Source organism: Equus asinus, chromosome 2 (genome assembly GCF_041296235.1).
Source record: "Equus asinus isolate D_3611 breed Donkey chromosome 2, EquAss-T2T_v2, whole genome shotgun sequence".
NCBI lineage: Eukaryota > Metazoa > Chordata > Mammalia > Perissodactyla > Equidae > Equus > Equus asinus.
This window is the reverse complement of record NC_091791.1, coordinates 85,011,316-85,023,511: the sequence shown is the minus strand read 5'-3', so window position 1 is coordinate 85,023,511 and position 12,196 is coordinate 85,011,316. Positions and strand designations below refer to the sequence as shown.

The following is a 12,196-nucleotide window of genomic DNA, read 5'->3' as shown; positions in this document are numbered from 1 at the left end:
CTCATCCGTTCCAGTTTTTCACAACTTCAAGCACTCTCCCCTCCTTCTATCTGAACAGTATATGAAAATAAATTAGGTGCACAGAGTGTCTGTTAGGCTTTGACAAATGGAATAAATCAGTTGTAACTGGTAGCTTTATACTCACAATCTAAAATGGCAATTTATGCTCATAAATATAATATGGTATGACAGGACAGAATTACTTCCACCGACATCAGGTTTTGATCCTATAGTAATGTACAAGATACAGTTTCCAACGACCAGACTCCAAGCTATACATTCTGCGTCCACTAGTCCAAAGAAGGATAAAAGAGAATTTAATAAATGGCTGAAACATCAAGGAGCAACATCCCAAGTCTGCCAGACACAGCACGCTCAAAGCCTGGGGAACAGCCACGACATATGTTTTTTTTAAAGCTGTCATAATTTAAAGTCCCTCTAAACATCTACTGTTTAATCTAATTTTCCCTCATGAATGTTTGGCTTCAACTCAAATTGAATCAACATTTCCATTATAAATCTCTATTTTCACATTTTCCTGGTTTGATTGTAAAATGTCTTTCATCTGAAATATGACACGAGCCCAAGCCTGAATTTTAATGCTCTTCGCTGACAAAACGGTTCTACTACAAAACCAAAATCGCAGTATTCTGCAAGCCAAATGCCTAGAAATTAGTTTAAGCAAAATGAAAAATAAAATTCTGTAGAAAATTCTCCAGCTACAAATTTTTTCCCATGTTTAAAAAAAAAAAACTTCTGCTGGATTTTTATTAATATTAATTGCTGCCCATCTGAAGACATGACATTTAACTTTGCCTCTTGAATATGGATATGCACCATGAAATTGTGTCCAAATGCTGCTGAATGCCAATCATTATGTTCGCATCAAACACAGACCTGGTAGTTAAGGAACTCTGCACCCTGTCATCATGGCATTTCTTTGTGTGTGCATTATCAATGTTGAAATGCAACAACAAATATTCGATTAGTCATTTTTATCAGGGCTACTGACTTTACACATATTAAAACAGAAAAATAAGTGAGAGATTTTCCCCATGAAAGATTTAATGTTCAGTTAAAATTACAAATGTTGGAGTCTCAAGTGACTTTCTCCTTAGGGACACACTCTGTAGCTAAAGCAGAAGATAATTCTCGGACACTCACAGCCCAGGATCTGACAGCAGCCAGGGCCCAAGGGCACACACTTACTGCCTGGACAGAGCAGTGAGGACCTGCAGAGGAACCTGGTGAAAAGAGCTCGGTCAGAGTCAAAGGACATGCCTGAGATCTGAGCGACAGGAGCTGGAAGAGGGAGAAAACAACGCAGTGTTACCTAAGAATCATGTGACACCATTCCAGCTTCTGCCTGCGATGCTTCCCTCCATTCGTCTAGATCCTTCCTTCCACTGGCAACCTAGCTTGGCCGGTGAAGTAGACTATCCTCATCAACATCTTATGGGACGGGATGGTTTTCACATACAAAAGACTCTTTAAGGAGAACTAATTTAACATCCAGGCATTCAGAGACGCTCAAGTCCACGTTCTGGTTCTATAAGACCAAAACAAATGCTCTCTTTGCCTCTTCCACCACTGCTTGTGAAGAACCACTTTCCTCCCACTCTGCTTCAAACAGTATTTGACACCAGTCATGAAATCCCAGGGACTGAAAGAAAAAAAACAAACCTGAGAGGAACAAGGCTACAAAATAAATAAGCCATTTAACTGAATTGATGACAGTCTACAACACTAATCAAAATCTGTAAGCAGACTGGTGAAAAAGAGTTCTCAAAAAATACCCAAAGAAATAACTAGAAGTTCTAGGTCTGTGAGTTCCAGAACTTCTCATAACTACAATGTTCCTGTGAAAGATTTTACTTCAAAATAAGTAAGAAGCCCTTCTGCCTAAAAAACTTGAGATGACTGACCGGGGAATAGGTGGGGTGACGCAGATTGAAATATTAACCCCCACTTCTAACCATTCTTTCCTTGGGGTGGTGTGCTGTCCAGCGAGTACACAGGGAGGGCAGTACTGCGAACATCACACACCACACTCACATCAACCAGCTCTGCTTCACCTTGGTGCAATTTTTAGGAAAAAAAGAAAAAACACCCCAATTTCTCTCATGTCCAAATATTTGGGAAGTCAAATGGCTTAAGATATTTATATTTCAAAGAATGTGCTTTAATCTAATTAACTGTGTGTTAATCGGGTGGTACCAAGCAATCTGTAATTTTACCACGTCCTATTTCATTAAAAAGAACAAAAGCAACTCCTCTCTCTTTTCAGTTCTCACATTAAATATACACTAAAATTCAGATCCAAAACATGAAGCAACCAGGGATCCTTCACGAAGTAGGAGAATTTTAAATTTTCCTAACTCAAAAATTCCTAAAAGTTGAATCTTGTGTCCCCCATCCTTGGGTGGCAGAAGATACAGACAAATGGTGGCAAACAGCACAGGGCAGCTGTGGAGCCAGACACGGAGGTGAGCACTGAGGCTGCACACTCACTCACCGTGTGACTCGGGCAAGGAGCCTGAGTTGCTGGACTCAGTTTCCCCATCTGTAAAAAGGACATACTGACAGGACCCACCTCACAGGATTGCTGTGAGGAGGGACTGTGGTCACACAGGGAAAGCCTAAGACAGTGCTTCCCCTATGCAATGAGTTCAACAGCTCTTACTATTATTTCTTGATCCTTACACCTGCCTACCATGTAACATTTCTACCTCTAATTAAAATATTTAAAGTTTATCTACAACTTATTCTTTAAAGTCATTCTGAATGACAAAAATATTCCCGGTGTAACCCTTTTTGTAATAAGCGCCATTAAACTTATCTGTATTGTCTCCCGGAAGAGTTCCATGGCCCTGTCAGTGACTTAATGTGGGTTCCAACCCTCATTACCATTTGTTAAATATAAACAACAAACAAGTCCTGGCGGTTTCAAGGGCAGCAGTGCAAAGCTCACTTATCCTCATGGAAGCGTTGGCCAACCACTGGTCAGGAGGACGGGGGGCTTCTGTAGACGCTGCTCTGCCGAGGGTGTGAACGTGTCAGGCAGGAGAGGAGGGGCCTGGAGGAAGCACTGGGGTGTTTCCCACACAGCCAGGCTAGGCCGGCCCAGGGAGCTCTCTTAACTCTACAGAGACCCACTTCCCTCCTCAAACATGGCAGAGGGCAGTGACTGACCCCCAGTCAGGGGTCATACCTCGAGAACGACTCAGTAAAAGAATGCTGGTGTCACAGCCGTATCTGAGTCTTTCAGAGCATCTTTCTACTCGAGAGCACTCCTCTGCAACGCACCGACTCCCTTTCCAGAAAACCAACAGCCACTTTCCACTAAAACCTTCTCACCATCGGTACTCAATGAGCACAACCTAAATTTGAGTATCCAGTCTCGCTGGTCTCAAGCTGTCCAGACAAAGAGAATCACTAGGGAGTACAGCGCCATTTTTAAGAGCTTTTATTTTGCTAATTTCTACTTTGTATAATCTTGCTGTCTCCTATGTTTACTGTTTTGTTACTACACATACTCAAAAAAGTATACATACACACACATACTCTCTCTCTCTCTCACACACACACACACACACACACAACTGAGAAGATAAGAAAAAACTATTTCCAGACTTTGTGGCCATAGGAAGGGGCACAGGGGCTGCCTCAATAGTGAGCAGAAAGCTCAGACGACCCCCCGACTTACAGGCCCAGCAGTAGCGGGTGGGCTGACTCACCAGCCATGAGAGAAACAGAATTTGACCCTGGCATCTAAATCTGCAAGTTTATATAATATCATGTTCTTTTTCCTATTTTTGTTCCCTACTCAGACCAGCTGACAGATAGTCCAGAGATACAAGTTTTATCTACCTTACTTTCAATGCATCCTGAGACTGTTTTGATGGCTGACGCAGGTACTGGTTACATGGTTCTGTCTATGGCACGCAGAATGAGACTGCCTCTCCTTCAGGTCACCCCTGTCAAGCGATCAGGAAATCCATTTATTTGCATCTTCAATTTGCAATCTCCAGCCCTCTACCACGTTAACCAAAAATGTCACTGTAAGTAAAGCAGCTGAACTCCTCAGGTCAAGCTGACAAATGAAGCCCGTGCACTAGGGTCCTATCTGTGAGCCTTATCTACGGTTCTTGGGGACTAGCTGACTCCTTAGACAAGGCCCTGAGGGGCTCAAAGGAATCAAAGGTCAGACCAGAACATTCAAAGTCACTTAGTTTAACTTCCTCCTTTTATATATATATGAGGTAAAAGACCAACAGAAATTAAGTAGTTTTCCGAGAGTGAAACTGAGCCTGGAAAGGCATTTTTACAATGATGGGTGAAGATTTCAGAAGAGATTTCTTTCCCCTTCTGCATCTTTTAGGAAGGAACTTTTCAGTTGACTCTGTAGTCAATGGTCCTGCCCTTAAACCCTAACCTCAGAAATTCTGTGCACAGTATCACCACGCTCATTCTGCATGGGCAGCAAGCAGAACATCAGGGTGACCGTGCTTCATTTGCACAAGCTGAGCTGTAAGAACTGGGGTGGGGGAGCTCTCCTCTTGCTCTGCACCCCCCTCCGCTGTTCTTCCAGAGCAGAGCCTGGTGGGTTCAGGAGCCTGAGGCTGGTGCTCTTGCATCAGAAGGCCCCAACAACCTGGCAACCCAAACTGGCTTGATTCTACCGGTTTCTGTTAGGAATTCTCCCTTTTGTGCAGACTGGAAGGCCCAAACAGAAATGGGAGGCCCATGTCTAACGTGGATTTGCACATCTGCTGGGTGCATGCTGTCGGAGGAAGCCACCCAGCGCCCCAACGCTGAGGCCCGCACTGCACCTTGCATAGTGTCAGGTTCTTTGCTCTCCGTAAGTTACAAGGTCAAATCAAAAGCACCAATGATGGCAGCCAGGCAGCAATAAAACGGCACCTTCAGACTGGAGTCTAATCCAGAGCCTCTTCCCACCCCTCCCTTTGTGCAGCTTCAACACTGTGCTGCCTGCTTCCTACACCACCTACTCCCCACCAAGACAGAAACCCACAGCCAAAAGGTGCTAAAGTGAGTTAGGAAAGAAGGACGAGGACAAAAGCCAGCCAGGGTGTCTCTGGTAATTTACACAAGTGTTCCAAGAAAACAGCTCTAGAGACCACTAGATATACTTAACAAAAATGCATTTGAAAACAAAAAAGAGAACTGCTGCGCCACTGGGCCAGCCTCAAGTGCGCACGTTCTGCTTTGGCAGCCCAGGGTTCGCTGGTTCGGATCCCGGGTGCAGACATGGCACCGTTTGGCAAGCCATGATGTGGTAGGCGTCCCACATATAAAGTACAGGAAGATGGGCACGGATGCTAACTCAGAGCCAGGCTTCCTCAGCAAAAAGAAGAGGATTGGTGGCAGATGTCAGCTCAGAGCTAATCTTCCTCAAAAAAAAAATAAAAATTTTAAAAAATAAAAATAAAATAAAAAGATGTAAAACCCTTAACAGCAAGTTCTATGGGTTTCCTGCATTCTAAGGTCCAAGTGTCAGTAAGATTTTCTTTAACAAATGAGATCAAATATTGATTTTTTTTTCTCCTAAAACTACAGGTTTAATGACACTGGACAAGTCCTAAATTATTTTCTTGCCAATATCTGCATCTACGTGTTAAGATAAGTCAACACAATCTAATAACTCAACACAATAAAAGCGTTCAGCCAAATCTGGACATTACCCCATCAACCGTACCTGCTCATCTGATGCTTTTATTGATATTTTAATAAAAAAAAAGAAAATGTGGAAGAAAATCATATTAACACCTTTAGAAACTCAGTTTTCAGTACACCCTCACAAACAAGCTGTCTCCAGGAGCATTTCTATAAAAGTGGAGCCCGTCAGCATGGCCTCAAGGGCCAGGAAAACCCTGATCCTAGAGAGATAAAAAGCAAATTGAATAGAGAAAGAATGTTAAGTTGTCAGCTGACCCTCAAAGCTCTCACTCTTTCTCTGTACATTATCTACAAATACCAACCCAGGGGCCAGCCCGGTAGCACACTGGTTAAGTTCCTGTCCTCCACTTTGGCAGCCTGGAGTTCGTGGGTTCAGATCCTGGGCATGGACCTACACACCACCCATCAAGCCATGCTGTGGTGGCGTCCCACATACTAAATAGAGGGAGATTGTCACAGATGTTAGCTCAGTGACAATCTTCCTCAAGCAAGCAAAAAGAAGAAGGTTGGCAACAGATGTTAGCTTGGGGCCAATCTTCCTCACCAAAAAAAAAAAAAAAATCCAACCCAAACCTATAACAGAAGATACAAGATTTTTTCATTCCTTTTTTTTAAAAATTACACTGCATCTGATATATAAAAATGTCCGCTGAATATTTAGCATTTGTACTTAAAGATGTAATAAAGTCATCATTATGGTAAATATAAATAGCACTGAACTGCTATCACCTACTTATGTAACCTAGGGAAAATCTCTCTGGCCTATATAGTAATTTCTCCACTGCCTGAAAAAGGCAAATTTCACTTTATACTTAGTAATCCACAATAAAATCATTTCACAGATATTCAACACAAAAAGAGACACCACAATTATCTAATTCGACCTCCTGCCACAGGCGGAGGTACATCTAGGCTGTGCTTGAAAATGTGCACATTTCACGGATCAGGAATTACTCACTTCCAGGAGGTCCAATCATGTGATGGTTCATCATATGCAAAGTGCACCTTTAAAGAAGTTCTCTTATATACGGGGCATAATTATTTTGTCGGAAGTTCTAAAACGCACCCACTCTCATCTGAAACACACTGCACAACGGCCGTCAAGAAGCACACATCTGATCTTATCCAGTCCCTCAATACCTTCAGAACCTTCCATCATTTCCTTCCACCACAGAATAAAATCCAAATGTCTCAGCCTAGCAGTCAGGGCCCCCCCCCACAACCTGACCCCAGCCCACCCCATCTCTCACTGTCCAAGAAGCCAGAGACCAAGTTAAAGGCACTTGGGCCAGACCCCACAAAGGGACGGAAAAAGAAAAGAGCCACCTCAGGTCCACTGTGGGCTAGGCACTGGCAAAAGCGCCTGCATTTACATGATCTATTTAATTTTCACAATAATCTAGTGCGATAAGAATTAACATCGTTTGTACAGATGAAGAAACAGACTTTAACCGGCTGAAAAAAATGCAGCTAAGATCATGTGACTAGTAAATGATCAAGCAAGTGTCAGGCAGTCTGGGCAGGCCCGCCTCACCTCGAGGAAGCCAATGGGCCTGGGCCGCAGGAGGAACTCCCTTTCCTTGTGCTCATCCACATTCCTCCCTAAGTGTATGCAAACAGCCTGGGGCCGTGAGTGGAACATGCCTTGTTTGCACACACTGGCATTTGCACATGACAAAAATCAGGCTTTGCCACCTACTAATTCCCTCAGCTACAGCAAAATAGCTACGTTTTCCAAGAATCTTCAAGAAGCTATTTTAGGGCAAGTTTATAAATCTGTGCTCCTCCAGGAGGCTTACTCTGTACTAGCAGCATCTCCCGGCGCAGAATCGCTGTCCAGCACAGGCTGACGGCCGCTGTCTCCCAGAGCAAGGCTGTGTCAGGCTGCCGTGACACTGGACAGAGCAGAGCCTTCCTCTGTGTTCCCCTGACGTCTGGAGCAACAGACAAACACATCCTATACAAACAGGATTTCAATGATTTCCTGAAAGATTCTTTTTGTCACAATGTTAAAGAATCAATACTTCAGAAGACCGGAATTTCTAACATTGCTGTTAATGCTTTCATAACAAATGTTTTGAATATGGGAACATACTTATGGGCATATGGAAAAGCACAGGTATGCATTTATGTAACCTCTTCAACACAAACCCTCCTTGTCTCTGATAGAAAAATTAAATTTTTATCCTCCTGTACATGGAATAGGCAGAGAATCACTTCCACGTCTGGGACCTCTCGGGGCATAGGGGACGTTTTACACTATTTAATGGTTGTAAAGACTTTCTAATATGAAAGTGCTTAAATGGCAATAATGGCCTTAACTTCTCAAAAAGCTTATCTACCCTCAGTGACAAGTTTGGTTATGACACAAGTTTGGTTAAAGCAGTTAAGGAATGTGACGTGGAAAGGAAGAAAATAACAAGTCTGTGGGGAAATCTCCGCCTCCTCTGTCACCTACTTCACCATCAAATAAAAGGAACCTAGTGCCCAGAGTAACAGCACCAAGTCTCCCCACAGGAAAAGAGAAATAAGCACCAGAGAGCCTGAAATAGTCTCATTATGTTCGTATCTTAACCAGAAAGCTCTTAAAGCGGAGCCCCCTTCTCTGAGGCAGGAACCCCGTATGTAGGTGTGAAGACCCACACTCTGAACACAGCACATGAATCCTTTTTAAAGCAGCTATCAGGATTTACCCATTCCTAGCAGGACAGGCCCAGCAACAAGACTGTTTGCTCCTTTTCATACCTTTCCTTCCCGAGAAAAACTTAGCCAAGGTAAGTAGATGGTTACAGAAGCACCAAAGCAGCCGACCACACAGTAAAACAAGTATTTCCATTTGCAAGAATACATTAAAATTACAAGAAGCCAGACAGCAACTTTGAAGCCCAATGATTTTGACCAGAAGACTCCCAGCTCATGAAGCGTGGTCTGTTACAAAGTTCCCTTCAGTGAAACACTGAAAAGATAAAACGCAACTTTCACGTGGACTTAAATTTGGTCCGCAAACAGTGTACATTTGATGACTATCTGATTTCTAACTCCTTACCATACACATTTCTTATCTGTCTTTGGTATGTGATTTAACATTTTAAATTAAAGCATTTGACTCAAATATCTGATAGGCTCTGTGAGGGACCTACGTGCCCTCGAAGAACCATGGCTGCCTTGGTTTTTAATTATACAAGTAATCTACTTACCTTAAAAAATATAGGAAAAGAGAGAAAAATAAGTAATCACACATAATATCACCACCCTTACAGAAGATATGATTTGGGTCTATTTCTCTTAACCTCTTGTCCTTGGATTGTTTTCCCTGGTAAAAAAACTGAAAAGTCATTAATGACTTTTTACTCTGATAAAGCATGGTAACTGTTTAAAAAAAAATTTAATCTCTCCAGAAAAAGGAAAAACTTTTCTTAACCATTATTAAGAGTCTGAAATATATATATATATTTATATATCCATCCTTCCAGTTTCCTAATTCACATATAATTATTTAAATGTTTACAAGTTAACACTAATGAAATTATACCACACTATAGATAAAGTGTTCTACAAGCTATTTTTTTCAATTAACATATCAATGACTTCTTTCTACATCAATAAATAAAGATCTATAATACTCATCTAATAAGTCACTCTTGGCTTCCTTTAAGAGCTGAAGTTATAATGCAAAATGCCAGACAGCATCACAGAATATAAATTATTTGCAGATCGAGCAGAAGTTTCATTCTTCCCTTCTTCTTCTGGTGTCACTGTTATATATAAGCACCATCAGCAACCATGCTGTCATTATACTGAAAACTGTAACTCTGCTAGGAATACTCAGATCATAAAATTACAAATGTCATTTTCATCTTCCAGCAGACCCAGAGCCCTGGCTAAATCTTCAAGTTACTGTAAGCTAGAGTGATTTAGATACATAAAACACAGTAGACTGATCCAGAGGCTAGAAAAGTGCATTTTGCATTTCCCAGGCTATCAGCAGCCAGCTGGATACCCAACATGACCTTCCTTTTGCATATAAAGATGTCCCTTTGGCCTCAAAAAAAATCTCAGCTCTTGATAAAAGGCCTTTCTACTGCCCTGAGGAAAGAAGGGAAAGAAAACTCTAAAAGACCACTATTATTCTGAGATTTCCACTCTCACTGACTTATCATTTTTCATCTACTTTTACAACAGGGTTTTATGGCCCACTCCTCCTTTGTAAGAGTCAATACACTTTATGAACCTCCCATTTCGTCTAGTAAAAGATTTAACAGAAAACTCTGCCCAGCCAGCAATCAACGACACTGACAGATAACACACAGCGCTCAGCTCTCAGAGGAGGTGCCAGGTGTGGTCACAGACGTGCTCCAACGACTCTGTGTGGGAAAATGGAACACAGCCCCGCCAATTACACTAAGTGGTGCACTAACGAACACAGTTGACTTCACTCGGTTATGATGTCAACTCTGTGTTAGGAACTGTGCGAGCCCGTGGGCATTCTGCATTCAGTTCCCTCAAACAGTATGTGGTCTAGGAAACTAAAGAGACATGCAAATAACTAAAAATGTTGATGTAGATATTACGACAGGGAGAACTGCCTAGTGCAATGGAAGCATCAAGAAGAAGAGAACCAACTGTTGGAAGTGGGGCTGCTCAGGAAGGTTTCTCAGAAGGAATGGAACCTAATCGGATCCCAAAGGACAGGCAGGAGATTTGCCGGGTGGAGAGGCAGAGGAAGGCATTCCGGGGAGCAGCAGCAGGTGATAAGATGAAGGCATGTAAAGCACAGGGAGATGGGGTGGGTGGGGGGCTACAGCACAGAGAACCAGGCTTCTCAAGAGAAGCAAATGAGATAGAGAGGGAGCTTAAAGCCAGATGGCTCAGGAGTCTCTTTCAGGTTAGTGCTGTGAGCTTTCACAGGCAGGGGGAAGTCAACAGAGTCTGTCAACCAGGGAAAAAGCAAGATTGGATATTTCCTAAAACCCTGTCTCTAGCGACCAGAGGAACAGAAGCAGCAGTATGTCTGGGGGTTTGCGGGGGAGGGGGGGAGGAGAAGGGGGAGGGAGAGGGAAGGAACTGGCTTACACAACTGTGGGGCTGGCAAGTCTGAAATCCAGAGGACAGGCCAGAAACTCGCAGACAGAAACTGAGGCTGCAGTCTACAGACAGAATTTCTTCTTCCTCAGGCAAACCTCTTTTCGCTCTTAAAGGCTTTCAACTGACTGGATGAGGCCCATCCAGATTATCTTCTCTACTTAAAGTCAACCGATTGCAGAAATTAGTTGCATCTACAAAATACCTACTCAGCAAGACCTAGATTAGTGTGCTTGACTGGATAACTGGGCATTACAGCCTAGCCAAGTCGACACACAAAACTGGCCATCACAAGGGGCCTGCACTATTACTGATCAAATGTATGAATGTGCAGCTGAGGGAAGGGCAGAAGGAGACAAGAGACCACAGACAAGGAAACAGGAAGAATAAGCGACCTGGCACCTCAGGAGAAACACATGCCACTGGTTAGCGGGATGATGGAAGGAGGGGCTTGGATGTGTTAAACACGGTGCCTGAGGACTATCCAGGAAGAGTCATCTCTGGGGAGTCAGAAATAGGAGATGAGAATTCAAATACCTGTCATTCAATAAAGGTTTAGTGATGAACTGCTATGTACCCTAAAATTCCCGACCTTAAAATGTGGGGAATACAAAAGCGTAAGATGGGGTGTCTGCCCTCAAGCTCACAGCCTAGTTGCGAAAAGTTAGATAACAATAAAAGACTATATGAAATTAAATGGTAAGTTTTGCCAACATGCTGTTGAAGGCTGGCATGGTCAGAGGATGAGTGAGCACCAGCACGGAGACAAGGACACGTTAGGTGGCAGGCGCTCTTCAATGCCCCAAGAAGCAGGGGATAGAGAAAAAATGGTCTGACACTGTGTCAGTTTGCCAGAGAACCATACAATTTCTGAGGATAAGAACCGGGATTAGTCAGGTTTTCTGGATTTGACGGGGTTTTTTTGGTTTTTTGTTGCAGTGTCAGGTACAAGATGATCTCACCCTTCTGAAGGGTTCAGGGTACTCTGCCAAGCCAGAAGCCACCCTGCTCTCCGCTGACCTCCCCCAATTATGTAAGTACAAAGTCGACAAATGCCATTTTCCAAATCAAGTTACTTTCCACGCAAAGCCAACGAATGTAAGAAACATGCACAGCACACTTAGAGATGCAAAGTATCGTATATGCGACCATTTTAGGACCAGGCTAAAGAATGTCAGTATCTGCTTGAATACGCATAGCACATCCCTAGAAGGATACACAAGAAGCTGCCGACACCAGACACAGCATGGAGAGGAGTGGATGGCGGGGCGGAGAGTAGGGGGAACGCCTTTCCCCGAATATGCTTTTGGACCATGTGAATAAAATTTCTCCAAATAAATAAAATTTTAAATAAATAATAAGTAAAACAAACTTTTGCCACCCCCCCCCACCCCAACCCCGCCGCAAGAACACA

At 43.1% G+C, this 12,196-nt stretch overlaps 1 protein-coding gene across 11 annotated transcripts in view; it reads right to left on the bottom strand.

The window, feature by feature from the left end:
* SIPA1L2 (signal induced proliferation associated 1 like 2) overlaps positions 1–12,196 on the bottom strand; it is a 215,790-nt gene that overhangs the window by 131,396 nt on the left and 72,198 nt on the right. For 2 of the 11 annotated variants that reach the window (XM_070492583.1, XM_044758848.2), the window contains exon 3: positions 3,871–3,977. The exons of 8 other annotated variants lie outside the window; for them this stretch is intronic. The gene's annotated coding sequence lies outside the window, so the exon portion shown is untranslated. The remainder of the gene's footprint in view (positions 1–3,870; positions 3,978–12,196) is intronic. One more of the 11 variants, XM_070492574.1, reaches the window with a different exon arrangement.